The 13,491-nt window shown below is 51.6% G+C and overlaps 1 protein-coding gene across 1 annotated transcript in view; it reads right to left on the bottom strand.

Annotated features, from left to right (window-relative positions):
- The window catches only part of INPP5B (inositol polyphosphate-5-phosphatase, 75kDa), a 48,639-nt gene extending 46,696 nt beyond the window's left edge, over positions 1-1,943 (bottom strand). The window contains exon 1 of the mRNA XM_012646669.1: positions 1,910-1,943. The gene's annotated coding sequence lies outside the window, so the exon portion shown is untranslated. The remainder of the gene's footprint in view (positions 1-1,909) is intronic.
- Between the last annotated feature and the right edge of the window lie 11,548 nt (positions 1,944-13,491).

The raw sequence follows: 13,491 nt of genomic DNA, 5'->3' as shown, positions 1-13,491 counted from the left end.
GTCCCTCTATGAAGGGAATGAAGCATTGCAACAGTCCAACAGCCTGGCTCTGGAGACTCTGGCTGGGAAGACAGAGTCCACCTCTTTCTGCTGCCACTGGGCCTGTCCTCCACCAATTATCTGGAAGGATTCTGGCAGCCTCTTGCAAAGGGGCAAGGAGAGGATATGAGGATATACTCTTTTTTCGTTTTTGTTTTTGTTTTTTTTTTTTTTTGAGACAGAGTCTTGCTCTGGTCCCCCCAGGTAGAGTGCAATGGCATAATCATAGCTCACTGTAACCTCAAACTCCTAAGCCCAGCGATCCTCCTGCCTCAGCCTCCAAAGTAGCTGGGTCTGCAGGTGTGTGCCACCAAACCCAGCTAATTTTTGCATTTTTGGTAGAGATAGGGTCTCGCTCTTGCTCAGGCTGGTCTTGAACTCCTGACCTCAAGCGATCCTCCTGTCTCAGTCTCCCAGAGTGCTAGGATTACAGGTGTGAGCCACCACACCTGGCCAAGGATATGCTCTTAATCTTAATCTCTCACCCATCCCAGCGCCATAACCCAGAATGTCATAGAAACTGAAGCAATAGCTGTCTCAAAATCGGCTCTTCGAGTGAACTCTGAGATAAGCCCAAGAATGATGCAAACTATCAGTACCATCAGGTGCTTCAATCGCGCCTTGTGGTAGTTGCAATGAAAGAAAAACATAAGCACTGAGGAAGTCCTCTGCCTGTCTAGTTTCCTCTCATTTTACAAACTCTTGTGCAACATGCCACTCCTCCCTGCCCCTTAGTTTCCAAGAACTTTAGAGCAAGTGAAGTGGTGGCCACTCTTTACACAGCTACTTAACAGACTCTCCATTGCTAGCAAAGGACTGAGAAAAGGGGTACAAGTGGATACTAGTGGGCATGCCAAAGCTTGCACATAACTGGGGTTTCATAGGCACACCCCGGGGGGAAAAAACACACCAGGAGGCTTTGCAGAAAACCATAGAACTGGACAGAAAAGACAGGTTTTCAGGCCCTCCCAATGTACCAGAATGACCCAAATTTCAACCCTGAGCCTCTCACTCTCCAAAAGACAATCTCCTGCTCAATAATTGGCCTTTTGTGCTGCACAGCATTAACCACCAAAACTGGGCAGAAAAAAACCTAGTCCCCTTTCATCTATCTGTAACCTCATCCTGGCCTTAAGTCCCCGGGTGGACAGGGCTCTCCTGGACTACATCTCTCTGCCCAGCCCAATCTACCATAGGGGCTGAGGACGGACAGAGAACCCCAATACACCATACCCACCCAAAGGAAGGCTCTGTCACAGGGAGTGCACCCATGCACACGCCAAAGACAGAAGGTAGGGACTGAAGAGCAAGCTCGGTTGAAACTGAGGCCCAGAGAGGGACAGCGAGTGGTCCCACGTCACACAGCGAGTTAGAAACGGAGCTTTACTAAAACCCCAGCCTCCGGATTCCCGAGTATCCCATTCCAACCCGCCTGCCCTCGTCATGCCCGGCTGAGAATAACATCACGGAACCTCTGCCTCAGTGTCCCCGCCTCTGGAGGGCCAGGACCTTGGTCTTCACCCCTACGTCCACCCTCGGGCCGGGCCCGCCGCCGCCCCTGGCCCAGCTCCCGAGCCCCGCTTCCCGCCGCCCGCCAGACCTGCAGAATCGCGCTCCCGAGAGCCGGCGGCAGACATTTCCCTGCCTGCTTCTTCAAGCTCTTCATCCCGCCGTCCGCCCCGCGCGCTCCGCCCCCAGGTGGGCCCGCCCCCGGGCCCCACGTCCACCAATCGAAAGTCCGTCTGTTCCATAGCCCCTCCCCCAAACAGAACGGAGCCCGCCCCCTGAAGCTGCGCCTCCTCCAATCCCCACAGCCCCTTCCGAGATGGGTACCTGCCTCCGCCAATTGTCGCGCACTCTGGCCAGGTACCTGGGGCCGAATTCCAAGCACGGGGCGTGGGCGACTCCAGCTGCGGTTCTGTGCACCTATACCGAGACAGCCACAGGAACTGAGGATCTCGGATTGCAGAATCGAGGCCTGTGCAGGAACAAGGAGGTCAGACTGAGCCACGGGCTTGAAGAGCCGGCTCCACCTCTGCATGATTGTATCTTCTGGAGAGTCTCCAAGCCCGTTTCCCTCGAGCACGGGGTGGGTCTGAGGTTCAAATGCAATAATTGTGAACACAAAAGTACTTCCAAGGCAGACACGCTCGCCATTCCTCTGACCTCATGGTAACTATATGCCAAGATCTGCGTTTCATGTATATATATAACCTCCTTAATCCTTACACAAACTTTATGAGATAGAAAACTATTATCCCAATTTTATATAAGGGGCAACTGAGTTCAGAGAGGTCTAAGGTTACAGAGTGAGTGGCAGAGGGAGGGACCCACACAGATGCTAACTACCCATAACCTCCATCTGCAATTTGCAGGCTGCTCCAAAGAAACACATGCTCTAAGTAAAATCAGTGTGCTTGCTATTAATATACTATTAAGACAGGTCCTCTGTTTCCCCATTAACCAGATTGCCACCCCTTCTTCCTAGAAATTCTTTTTTTTTTAATCATCCAGCCCAAAATATCAATTCCTAGACATTCTTGAGCCACTTCTGCCTCTGACTCAAACCCAGGTCTGTCTGACTCCAAAACACTTGCTGTTAACCCTTCTGCTATCCTGCCTACTGTGCTTATAGAACTGCATGAGCCTGACCGAACTCAACTGGATTTGCAAGAACGTGATACACAAGGGGACTTGGATTCCAGCCCTACCTATGGCGCTGCCAGACACAGCTTTTAAATTATTAACATTTTCAGCATTTACATACTACTAACCCATACTTGGCCTCATCTGACCCTCACAAAACCCTTCGATTAGGTAAAGCAAGTTTATATTTCCATTGGACAAATAAGAAAGTGAAAGTCTGTAGAAATGAAATACATTGTCCACATTCATATCTAGGAAGTGGCAGAGCTGGGATCTGAACTGAAATCACTGGACTTTATGGACTCTGGCATCAGAACCTAGGATTTCAAACCTGGTCCTGCTACTTCAATTGATGAATGAACTTGGGAAAATTACTTACTTTATCTGTGTTAGTTTACTCATCTATAAAACAGGATGTCTACTCCTTGGTACTGCTCAAAAGACTAAACAGAAAACAAACATGGTTGTTGTACATTGTCTAGAAATCTAGAAAAATGTCTAGCACATAGTAAGGGCTCGATTCATATAGTTAACTGTGGTCTCTTGTTAGCTAATGTTTCTCTTACTGTGGTCTCTTGGCCAAGGCACTTCCACTCTCTGGCGTTTTGTGCTGTACAACATTATCCATCAAGGACTGAGTGGAAAAAACCTAGTTCCTTTCACCTGTGACCTCATCTTGGACTCTAGTCCCTTTATCTATAAAATACAAGGGTTGGGCTGGTGGATATCAAAGAGTCTGTCAATTCTGAGAGTCTCCTCCTACCCAGTGCCCTCCCTGAGGAAATCCCCATCATGACGACCACTCAGAGAGGTTGAGTTGGTGCAGTTTCCCTGCTGGTTACCCCAGGTACCATTTGGACCCCTGAAGGAAGAGCAGGTAAGGGGACTGCAAGACACACACCTAACCCTAAAAGAGAGACGTCATCCTCCACTCCTCTCCCTCCTTCATTCTCACAGCCAGGTGCCAAACTCTGTTCATACATTCAAAAAATATTTTTTAAGTGCCTGCTACATGACAGGCACTGTTCTAATCAGGGAGGATAAAGTTGTGAACATGACCCAAATTCACTGCCCCCAGGGTGCCTTCACTCTCATCAGTTTGACCTCAGTATCTCTCCAGTCCATCTCTCCTTCCCCACTTCCATGACCAGCGTCCTGGTCCAAGCCTCATTTTTTTATTCCTGCACCCCTGCAATACATTCCTATTGATCTCTCTGCTCTCAGCTCTCCTTTTCCATAGCAATTGCCAGAGAAATTTTCTAACTTGTAAATCTTGCCTTATCACTCCCCAAGCTTAAAATTCCTTTTAGGCTCCTCATAAGCTGTAGGGCAAAGTCCAGTCTCTTTACTTGTTATTTAAGACCCTTCATGAGCTGCCCTCTGCTGGCCTCTCCTGACTCAGCTCTTGCCACACCCTCCTTCTACCCCAAATTCACCCCCACCAAACCACGGCGCTTCCCTCCTCTTCCCTGGGGACTGCCATGCCCTTTTCCTCCTTGTTGCCTGCCTGGGAAAAAACTCTTGTTCATCCTTCTAGTCTCAGCTTAAACACCACGTCCCGCATGAAGCCTTCCCTGAGCTGTTTGTAGGGGAGAGGGTGGCATGCGGTGAGGAAGAACTAGAGCAAAACACTCAAGAGCTCAGGCCCTGGAGTAGAACTCTTAAATCCTGCCTAATCCTGGCTCTGTCATTTCTTATACTAGCTAAGTACTCAGGCAAGGCTCTTACTCTCTCTGAGCCTCTGCTCCCTCATCTGCAAAATGGAGACATTGATAATACTTACCTTGTAAGATTGTAGTAAAGATTAAAAAACGTTTTCTGAGCTCCTGCTATGTGCTGGGTACTTTCACATGTATTATCTCATTTAATTCTCACAACCCCATGAGGAAGATATTCATTACATACAGAAGCCTATAAAAACTAAGATTTGGAGAGGTGAAGTGGCTTCCCCAAAGTTGTATAGCTAGGGACTGGCAGAGATGAGTTTCAGACTCAAGGAGTTGTACAGCTTCGAAGCCCCTGCTTTTTGGTGTTACCACTATTATTGCAGTTCCTACGACTATTACTCATAATCGTAAGTAAGTTGTCCTTATTAAGATTTAAAGATAAATTTCCCCCTGCTTATAGAATAAATTTTAAACCCCTTAACCAGGCAATCAAGGCTCTATAATCATGTTTCTACTTCCTTTTTCTGCATACCCCAGTTCGTATCCAAAGCCAGTCTCCTTCCTGGCATACCAGGCAAGATAAGTTCAGGCTCCACAGTGAGACCACAGAGAAGGCAAGCCTTTTCCCCCACCCCCATTCTCACAGAGACAAGATGTTAGCTTGAAAGGAAACAACTGAAAGTGCTGGGTAAACACTTAATCCCCAGCACCTGGTGGCTTGAATTTGCATCTTCTGTGACTGATCCTCTGCTTGGTAAGCAAATTCTCCTTTACCTGCCTGGCTGATTTCCTGATCTAAACAAATTCTGTCCTAGAGGCCACTAACCTCTCACTGCTAGCCCAAAGCTAGACCATTTTCTCAGCTACAGAGGGGGATAGAGCAGGGTTCAAGGGTGGGAGAGAGCAGATATGACAGACTTCACTTGGTTCTAGCTATGGGTGGCAGAGAGAGGAAAGATGGTCCTTTACAAGCTGCTGACGTTGCCAGCTTGTAGGAGATTCTGCATCACAGTCACAGTCCACCCTGTGCAGCCCTGCCTGTAGCTAGGAGGGCAAAGGGGCCCTGCTGTTGTTAATATTCAAGTCCAGAAACCGTAAACAGAAAAGCATACACCATGGTTGGCTGGCAGCCTGGGGGCACTGGGGATTCATGCCAGCAGCTTTGAGAGGGCACAGAAACTGTGGAGTGTGAGTCCAAAGGGTGGAAAGTCAACTGAAGTGGGTAGGTGATGCCCGGCCAACACCCCGACCCCAGGAGCCTGGAGTGTTTCCTACCTGGACAGGCCCCGGTGACTTCCTGGAGGAACGTCCTGGTGTGCGAACCAAAGGGTAGCTGGAATACGAGGCTGAGCTCCGCCGTGTCCAGCTGGACAGTCACATCTGAGCCTGCACAAAGGAAACAGGAAATGAGCCCTTGGCTGCCAGGAGCTAAGTGCCTGATGCATCTTAAAGCTGGAGTCCCTAGAATGGAGAATCAGCAGCGCAGGCTGCCAAAGCCACTTCAGCCCTTAAGCAACTCACTTGGAGATGCTGCTGGGACAGTAAGGGAACCCACTGTACCAAATTAACATCATCCCCACTTTATACAGGAGGTAGACCAAGGCTCTGAAAAGTCAATAAGCCTTGCCACTGCAGTACTAGATGGAGCTGGGAGAGAACAGGTTCTCTGGACTTGTAGGCTGTTCCCCTCCCATTGGGATGAAAAGCACACAGAGGCAGCAGAGGGGCTGTCCACCTGACCATGCCAGGCCCATGCTAGGCACTGGGATACCATAGTGAACAGGACAGATGTGGCCCTGTCTTCAGAGAGCTAGAGTGTGGAAGGCACCCTATTCATGGCATATACCCAGCACTTGCACATGGTGAACACTCAAAAACGTGCTGAGGCCAAGAGAGGTGGCTCATGCCTATGATCCTAGTGCTTTAGGAGGTCGAGGCAGGAGGATCACTTGAACCCAAGAGTTCGAGGCTGCAGTGAGCTATGACTGCACCACTGCACTCCAGCCTGGGGACAAAGTGAGACCCTGTCACACACACGCAAAATTAAAAAAACCAATCGTGCCAAACTAATGAATGAACAGAAGCAACCTAGCAGAGTGATTAAGAGCGTAGGTTCCAGACTCTGGATTCTGAATTCGAATCCTAGTTCCAGCCCTTAATAAATTATTTAATTTCTCTGGGACTCAGTTACGTTGTCCATAAAATGGGCATGAAAACAGTGATAATCTCATAGAATTGTTGTGAGAAAAGCCTCATATGATGTGTGTAAAGCTTTTAGCATAGCTGGGCACGGTGGCTCACACCTGTAATCCTAGTACTCTGGGAGGCCAAGGTGGGAGGATCACTTGAGCTCAGGAGTTTGAGACCAGCCTGAGCAAAAGTGAGACCCCCATCTCTATTAAAAATAGAAAAAAAAAATAGCCAGGTATGGTGGCATGTGCCTGTAGTCCCAGCTACTCAGGAGGCTGAGGCAGGAGGATTACTTGAGCCCAGGAGTTTGAGGCTGCAGTGAGCTACAATGACGCCACTACACTCTACCCAGGGTGACAGAGTAAGACTGTCACACACAAAAAAAACTTTTAGCATAGTGCCTGGCACAATAAATCATTGATTAAATATTTGCATCTATTGTTATTATTACTGTCTAGCAAAGTAAACAGACATTAAATACATCAATATGAATAATTAAATCACTATGAGTGACAGAGGGCTGGCAAGAATGAGGAAAAGGCATGTGTATCAGTGCGATACAGACAACTTCAGGGATTTAACAAAGGCTTCCTGGAAAGAGAAGTGCATGGGCTGGGTGCAGTGGCTCACACCTGTAATTCTAGCACTCTGGAAGGCCGAGATGGGAGGATCGTCTGAGCTCAGGAGTTTGAGACCAGAGCTCAGGAGTTTGAGACCAGCCTGAGCAAGAGCGAGACCCCGTCTCTACTAAAAAAATAGAAAGAAATTAGCTGGACATCTAAAAATATATAGAGAAAAAAATTAGCCGGGCATGGTATCGCATGCCTGTAGTCGCAGCTACTCAGGAGGCTGAGGCAGAAGGATCGCTTGAGCCCAGGAGTTTGAGGTTGCTGTGAGCTAGGATGACACCATGGCACTCTAGCCCGGGCAACACAGTGAGACTCTGTCTCAAAAAAAAAAAACAGAGAGAAATGCATGAATGTAAGCCCTGACGGCTGAGTAGGAGTTGGCTAAGTAAAAGAGGTGTGAGGCTTTCGGGAAGAGGGAACAGCATGTGCAAGGGCTCCGTGGTGAGAACTGTGAAACAGCAGCAAGGAAGAGAGTGATGGGGGATGAGTCCACAGAGGTGGGCAGGGGCCGATCCCGCAGGGTCCTATTTGCCACAGGAAGGATATCAGGGGGTGCTCTTACTTCACACCATACCTCTCGATGAAGATCCTGTACCCCCCTGCCCCAAGCAGGACCCAGACAGAGAGGACCACTCACCAAGGATGTAGAGTTCACCATCTGGGAACACTATGGGGAGGAAACAAGAATGCCCTTAGCAGTTGAGCACTCCAGCCCCAGCACCATCCTTATTCCCACTGGCCCCCCAGCAAGGGCAGAGATGACGGGGGTAGGGGGGCGCCCAGAGAAGAGGGATTCATACCACCCAGCCCCCTGTGGCACCTTCTTTCAGCGTAAAATCCTGCGAGATTGGCACTATCTGGTCCAAAGAGACATCATCCCCGGTAATGGCCATCCTCCGGTGCGTATACAGGAAAAGACTAAGGGCAGGAAGCAGAGGTGAGGACTGGGCCCACTGCCCCCGCTCAGGCCCATCTTGGAGGCCTCCAGTGCTTGCACTTCCTCCTTGGCTCCCAGCACTGAGCTGGTGGTGCCCTGGCTATGCACACTCCTTATACGTGGAGCCCATCAGAGACTGAAGTTTTATGGGTGAGGTCATCAAAGTTGACCTTTTCTCATTTGGGGAGCCCCTGGCTTTGTTAGTGAAATACACATTTGATCTATCCATGGTGCATTCTAGCACTGCATGTGACAGGAACGGTGCAACCTTAGCCTCCCCCTTTCTCTCCTTGAACCTCAGTTTCCCCATTTATAAAACTGGGGTAGGGCCGGGCGCGGTGGCTCACGCCTGTAATCCTAGCACTCTGGGAGGCCAAGGCGGGCGGATTGTTTGAGCTCAGGAGTTCGAAACCAGCCTGAGCAAGAGCGAGACCCTGTCTCTACTAAAAATAGAAAGAAATTAATCGGACAACTAAAAATATATAGAAAAAATTAGCCAGGCATGGTGGCGCATGCCTGTAGTCCCAGCTACTCGGGAGGCTGAGGCAGGAGGATCGCTTGAGCCCAGGAGTTTGAGGTTGCTGTGAGCTAGGCTGAAGCCACGGCACTCACTCTAGCCCGGGCAACAGAGTGAGATTCTGTCTCAAAAAAAACAAAAAAACTGGGGTAGTGGATTAAAAAATCTCTAAGGCCCCCTCCCTGCCAGCTCCGCCGAGACCCTGAGCTTCACTCACCAGCAATGAGACCTTTGGCAAGTATTATTTACTCTGTCTGCTTCTACGCAATATGCAGGTATTATTAGGCAATATTTATTGAGAACTTTCTATGTGCCTCATGGTGTTTTAAACACTTCACACATACCGACTCACTTTAATCTTTAATCTGGACAAATGGGTGCGGAGGAGTAAAACAACTTGCTTAAGATCAAGTGATTCGTTAGCAACAAAGCCTGGATTTGAACCCCGGCAGACCCACCACAAGGCTCAAGATCTGGACTAGCGTGTGAAACTCTCTTCTGAAGCTTCCTCCTCAAGTCCTGAGGATTACAGGAGTTAATACATGTGAAAGGCTTAGAATATAGTGTTGAAAAAATATTAACTATCATTGTGATGATTATTCTAGAAGACTCAGACCCTGCCCGGGAAGGGTGGTTGAAGTCCAGCGGGAGGGCGCAGTTAAGAGTATCCCTGTGGCCCGACAGGCAGGGGCCGAGCCCCTCACTCACGCGTGTTCCTGGCCACCGTGCTCCAGGCGGTGGCGCACGAGCCCCAGGAGGCGGCTCTGCCGGCTGTCTCCCTCACACAGCACACCTTGCACCGCCTGCTGCTCAGAGTCAAGGGAAAATGAATGGGAGCCAGGCCTCTCCCAACCCAGCCTCCCTCTCCTCCCTTTCCCTGCCCCCCACCCCCATTCACTGTGTGATCTTGGGCAAGTCGCTTCACCTCTCTGAGCCTTCCTTATCTATGAAAGGGGGATAATAATCCCCAACTTCGTAGGGTGGGTGGGAAGTCCAGGCCTCAGTAAGTATAATACTTAGTAAATGCTTGTTTCCTTCTCCCGGGAGAGCTCAGAGAGGAAGGAGAAGGAACGGATTCCGCTTGCCAAGGCCAGGGCTGGCGCGGGGCTGGGAGTTCAGTGCAGGGAAGGATATGATGATGCAATATTCCCCCTCAGCAAGGGTCTCCTGGATCGCCACAGACTGGTCCATGCTGGCCCCTGCAGACACACACCCTGCGGGAGGGCAGATGGGCGCCCCCTTTGGTCAACAGGTTACCCATGAGGTGATGGAGCTGCCTCAGAGTGCTGGGGGGCAGGAAGGAGGGGCCTTGGTGGAGGTGGAAGGTGGAGGGGAGGCCTGGTCCTCCTCTTCTTTCTCCTCTCTAGAATAGGCCTTTTAGAGTTTCCAGGGACAGGGGCCCAGGCCCTTTGCCCCTGGTGGGATGTACACGCTGACTGCCCTTTGCCTGGGAGGGCATCCAGTTGTTCTTGAGTGGGGTCCAGTCTACTCGTTGCAAGTGTGGTATCTGGTTCCATGATTGGAGAAGGGGACCCGTCCCACTGCTCCTGGGATAGGGCTCTGACAGGGCTCTGCCTCCCTTTGGCGGGGAGGGAAGCAGTATTTGTCCTGCGGGCACCTCTCTGGGAGGTGTCAGTGATGTGTCTGTGTGGAGACAAGGGAACGTCCCCATACTCTCAGGAAGGGTGTGTCCCATCCTGGAGAAGGAACCCTGGCCTGCTCCACTTTCCTGGGAGGCAGGAAAAGCATCCCATTACTCCTTGCCCCTCACTCTGTCTAGCAGGCCCGTTGCATCAGCCGCAGGCAGTGGGGTGGAGGTGGTGTCCGGTCTGATGGAGGCAGGACAGGGGTCCCAGCCCTCGGCTTGCCCACTTCCTCCTGCCCAGCCCTGGCTTTCCTGCTCTGCACCCATTCCCAGCCCTAGGCCAACGCCGCCTACCTCCTGAGCTGTCACTGCTCGCTGGGTGCGCGGGACGCTGTGGCTGGGGCAGGTCAGTGACTACATTTCCCAGCAGCCCCTGCGCCAAGACGGTGAGACAGCCTGCAAGTCCCAGCATGCCTGAGCCGATCATGGGGGAGTCTCCTAGCCCCCATTAACCCCTTAGGTCCTGGGGTACGCTGGGCTCCCTATTCTGGAAAGGTTTTCTTATGAGAGCCCTAGTCCCGATCCCTGGCCCTCTAAATCCTGGAGCCAGAGCTGTCTGTCCAGGGCCCAGAAGGAAGATGGTCACGTTCACCTTAAGAGAAGAAAATAATGCATCTTTATTTTCTCCTTAATTCTGTTCTCAGCCATTCTCACTCTAGCAGGGACAGCTCTGACCTGTACTGAAACTCTTCCCTCCCAAATAACTACCCTATCCTAGCTTAATGGAGGTAGAACAAGACTATGAAGAACAATTACCCCCATTTTTCAGGTGGAGAAACTGAGGCTCAGAGAGGGTAAACAATTTGACAAAGGGCCTGCAGCTAGCAATTGGCAAGATTAGGCCTCAGCTGGAAGTCTGACTCCAACTCCTGGGCCATTTATGCTGCCACACTGCCCTGTGTCCTTCCTCAGCCCACCCAGCCCTGCCTGCCACACGGGGCTGTGTGAGGGTCCGGGATGTAGACACACTTTCATGTGTGGCACTGCGATGACTGTCACCAGGCTAAGGCCTCTATTCCCTGGGGAGGATAGAGGATGTGAGAGGGGCCCCTCGGCTCCTAAGACAGCCTGAGAGTGGACTTTGTGGTTCTCAAGCTCCTTCCCTAATTCACCTGGCCACGAGCCCTTGACCAAGACCCTTCTCCCTTTGGGCCTCAATTTCCCCATCTAAGACGAGGAGGTTGCTCCAGGTGTGCAGAAGGGCCAGCTCAGTTGAGGGATTCTAGGATGGTTCTCTCCTAGCCTGCTGGCCATTTCGCGGAGCTGTGAGCTCCCTGAGGACAGGGCTATGCCTTTTCCTCATGGCCCCAGCAGTTTCTGGCACACAGTTGGCGCTCAGAACACATTTATTGAGTTAGTGAATTACTTAATGAATTATTGTAATGAAAACACCTTCTCTCAAGCTTTGATCCCAACTGAAGGAACAGGCCAGTGCTGGGAAGGGGTGACTGCTGTGACCTCCGACCAGTCTCCCCTCCTCTTTCCCTAAGCGAGGTAACCGACCTAATGACCAGTTACCATCCTAATGACCAGTTCCACTTTGCATACGTAAACCCTTGCCAGAAACAGACATCGCCTTCTCCCCAATCTTCTTTTCCTGGAAACATCCACAGCACTAAGGGAGCTCAAGTTTATTTGAATTCGGTTGTATGGAGAATGAGATTCAGAGCCTTAGAGATGGAGGGGCAGAGGTCATTGCAGGAAAGCAGGGGACCCCAATTCCAGTCCTGCTCATAATGTCAAAGGCTAGAGGGAGGAGGGTCTGGGACAAGTGCATGGGACTGGGTACTTTTTACAGATGAAGAAACTGTCCCTGTCCCTGCAGGATTTTGGGGTCCTCCCACTGGGATGGGGGTCAAGCAAGAGGTTTTCTACTTTTCCAGACAAACCCAGCCTCTCCCTGGGATTGGGGCTAAAGGCCTGTGCCCCGGGACGGTGCATGTCCAGTCCTAGGTCCTAGGAGGGGAGAAGTGAGGCCCCCCGAGCCCAGTGCTGTGGACTTTTACTAAAGGTATGACTACAGGGATCAGAGCTGGGTGTGGGCCTAGGGGCTGGCAGGGCCTACAGGGGCTTCTTGGCTGCTGCTCCCTGATTCTGCTGGGCCCAGCTAAGGCAGCAGGAACAGGAGCAGGGCAGAGTGGAGGAGCAGCAGCATGGCCACAGCCAGGGCCCAGTGCAGGGGGCTCCTGGTGCAGCCCCTGGGGCTGCCTGGTTGAAGTGAAGGCTCCCATTCAGCTGGAGGCAGCTGCCTGACTTCGAGGCTTGACAGTGCTCCTGGTAGCAGGATGAGCCACAGCCCCATGACACCTGGGGGTCCCTGCCTCACAGGCCTGGCTGTAGCCCTCGGTGTAGCCTGAGCCGGACCGTTTCAGCTGCAAGAGATGGGACCATTGATTTCCCCTCTGCCCCTCTGCCCCACTCACAGAGGCAGAAAGTGTTAAGTGGGTCATGGGCTGAGCTGAGCCTCCGTGGACCCAGACCTCCTTCTCCATAAGGTCAGTCAGTCCCCAGTGAACATGCAGGGTGGTCTGAAACAAGAAGGCACATCATGGAAGCTTGGAAAATTCCAGCTGCTGCCTTGGGTTTTTGGCATCATGCAGAGCTGAGAGGGTCAAGCTTGTTAGACCCCAGGCCACCTGGCTCCTAGCTACCCCTCGGGCAGGAGGAGAAAGGCCTGTAGCACCCCAATCCTTGGAGCAGGGCTCACCTTACAAAAGTCCAACCCCTCAGGGCACATGGCCACATCTTTCTGCCCTTTGAAGCAGTTGCCACCTTGGCAGAAGGTGGCAGATTTTCTCTTGGAAGAGAAAGCAGGAGGAGGTTTGAGGAGTGGGAGCTCAGTGCAGACTGAACAGGGGGTGAGTGCTAGACAGAGGCCAGGCTGGAGCCCCACTGTGCCCATGCCACTGGCCCCAGACACCACATGCTGTCCATTCCAGCCTCCACTTCCAGAGCGGGCAGGAGTGAACGAGACACTCACATTTCTCTTGTTGGCGAGGTGGTGGTCACCAGAAGCCACTTGTCCTCTGGGACAGTCAGGTGGCCTAGGCTTGGGAACAGAGCAGGGCTGCCTGGGAAAGTGCTGTGACACCTCTGCAGAGCCCCGACCCTCACCCTGCCCCAAGGGAGGGCATCTTGTGTGTGGGCAGCTCACAACCTGACACCTCCCCTTGCGCCGCGTGGGACAAGCACAGGCGCTAGCTCCAGGTCTCCTTGGAACT

This window comes from Propithecus coquereli, unplaced genomic scaffold (genome assembly GCF_000956105.1).
Source record: "Propithecus coquereli isolate 6110/MARCELLA unplaced genomic scaffold, Pcoq_1.0 Scaffold249, whole genome shotgun sequence".
In the NCBI taxonomy this organism is placed as follows: Eukaryota; Metazoa; Chordata; class Mammalia; order Primates; family Indriidae; genus Propithecus; species Propithecus coquereli.
Note: the sequence above shows the minus strand (reverse complement) of the source record. Positions and strands in the feature narration are given on the sequence as shown.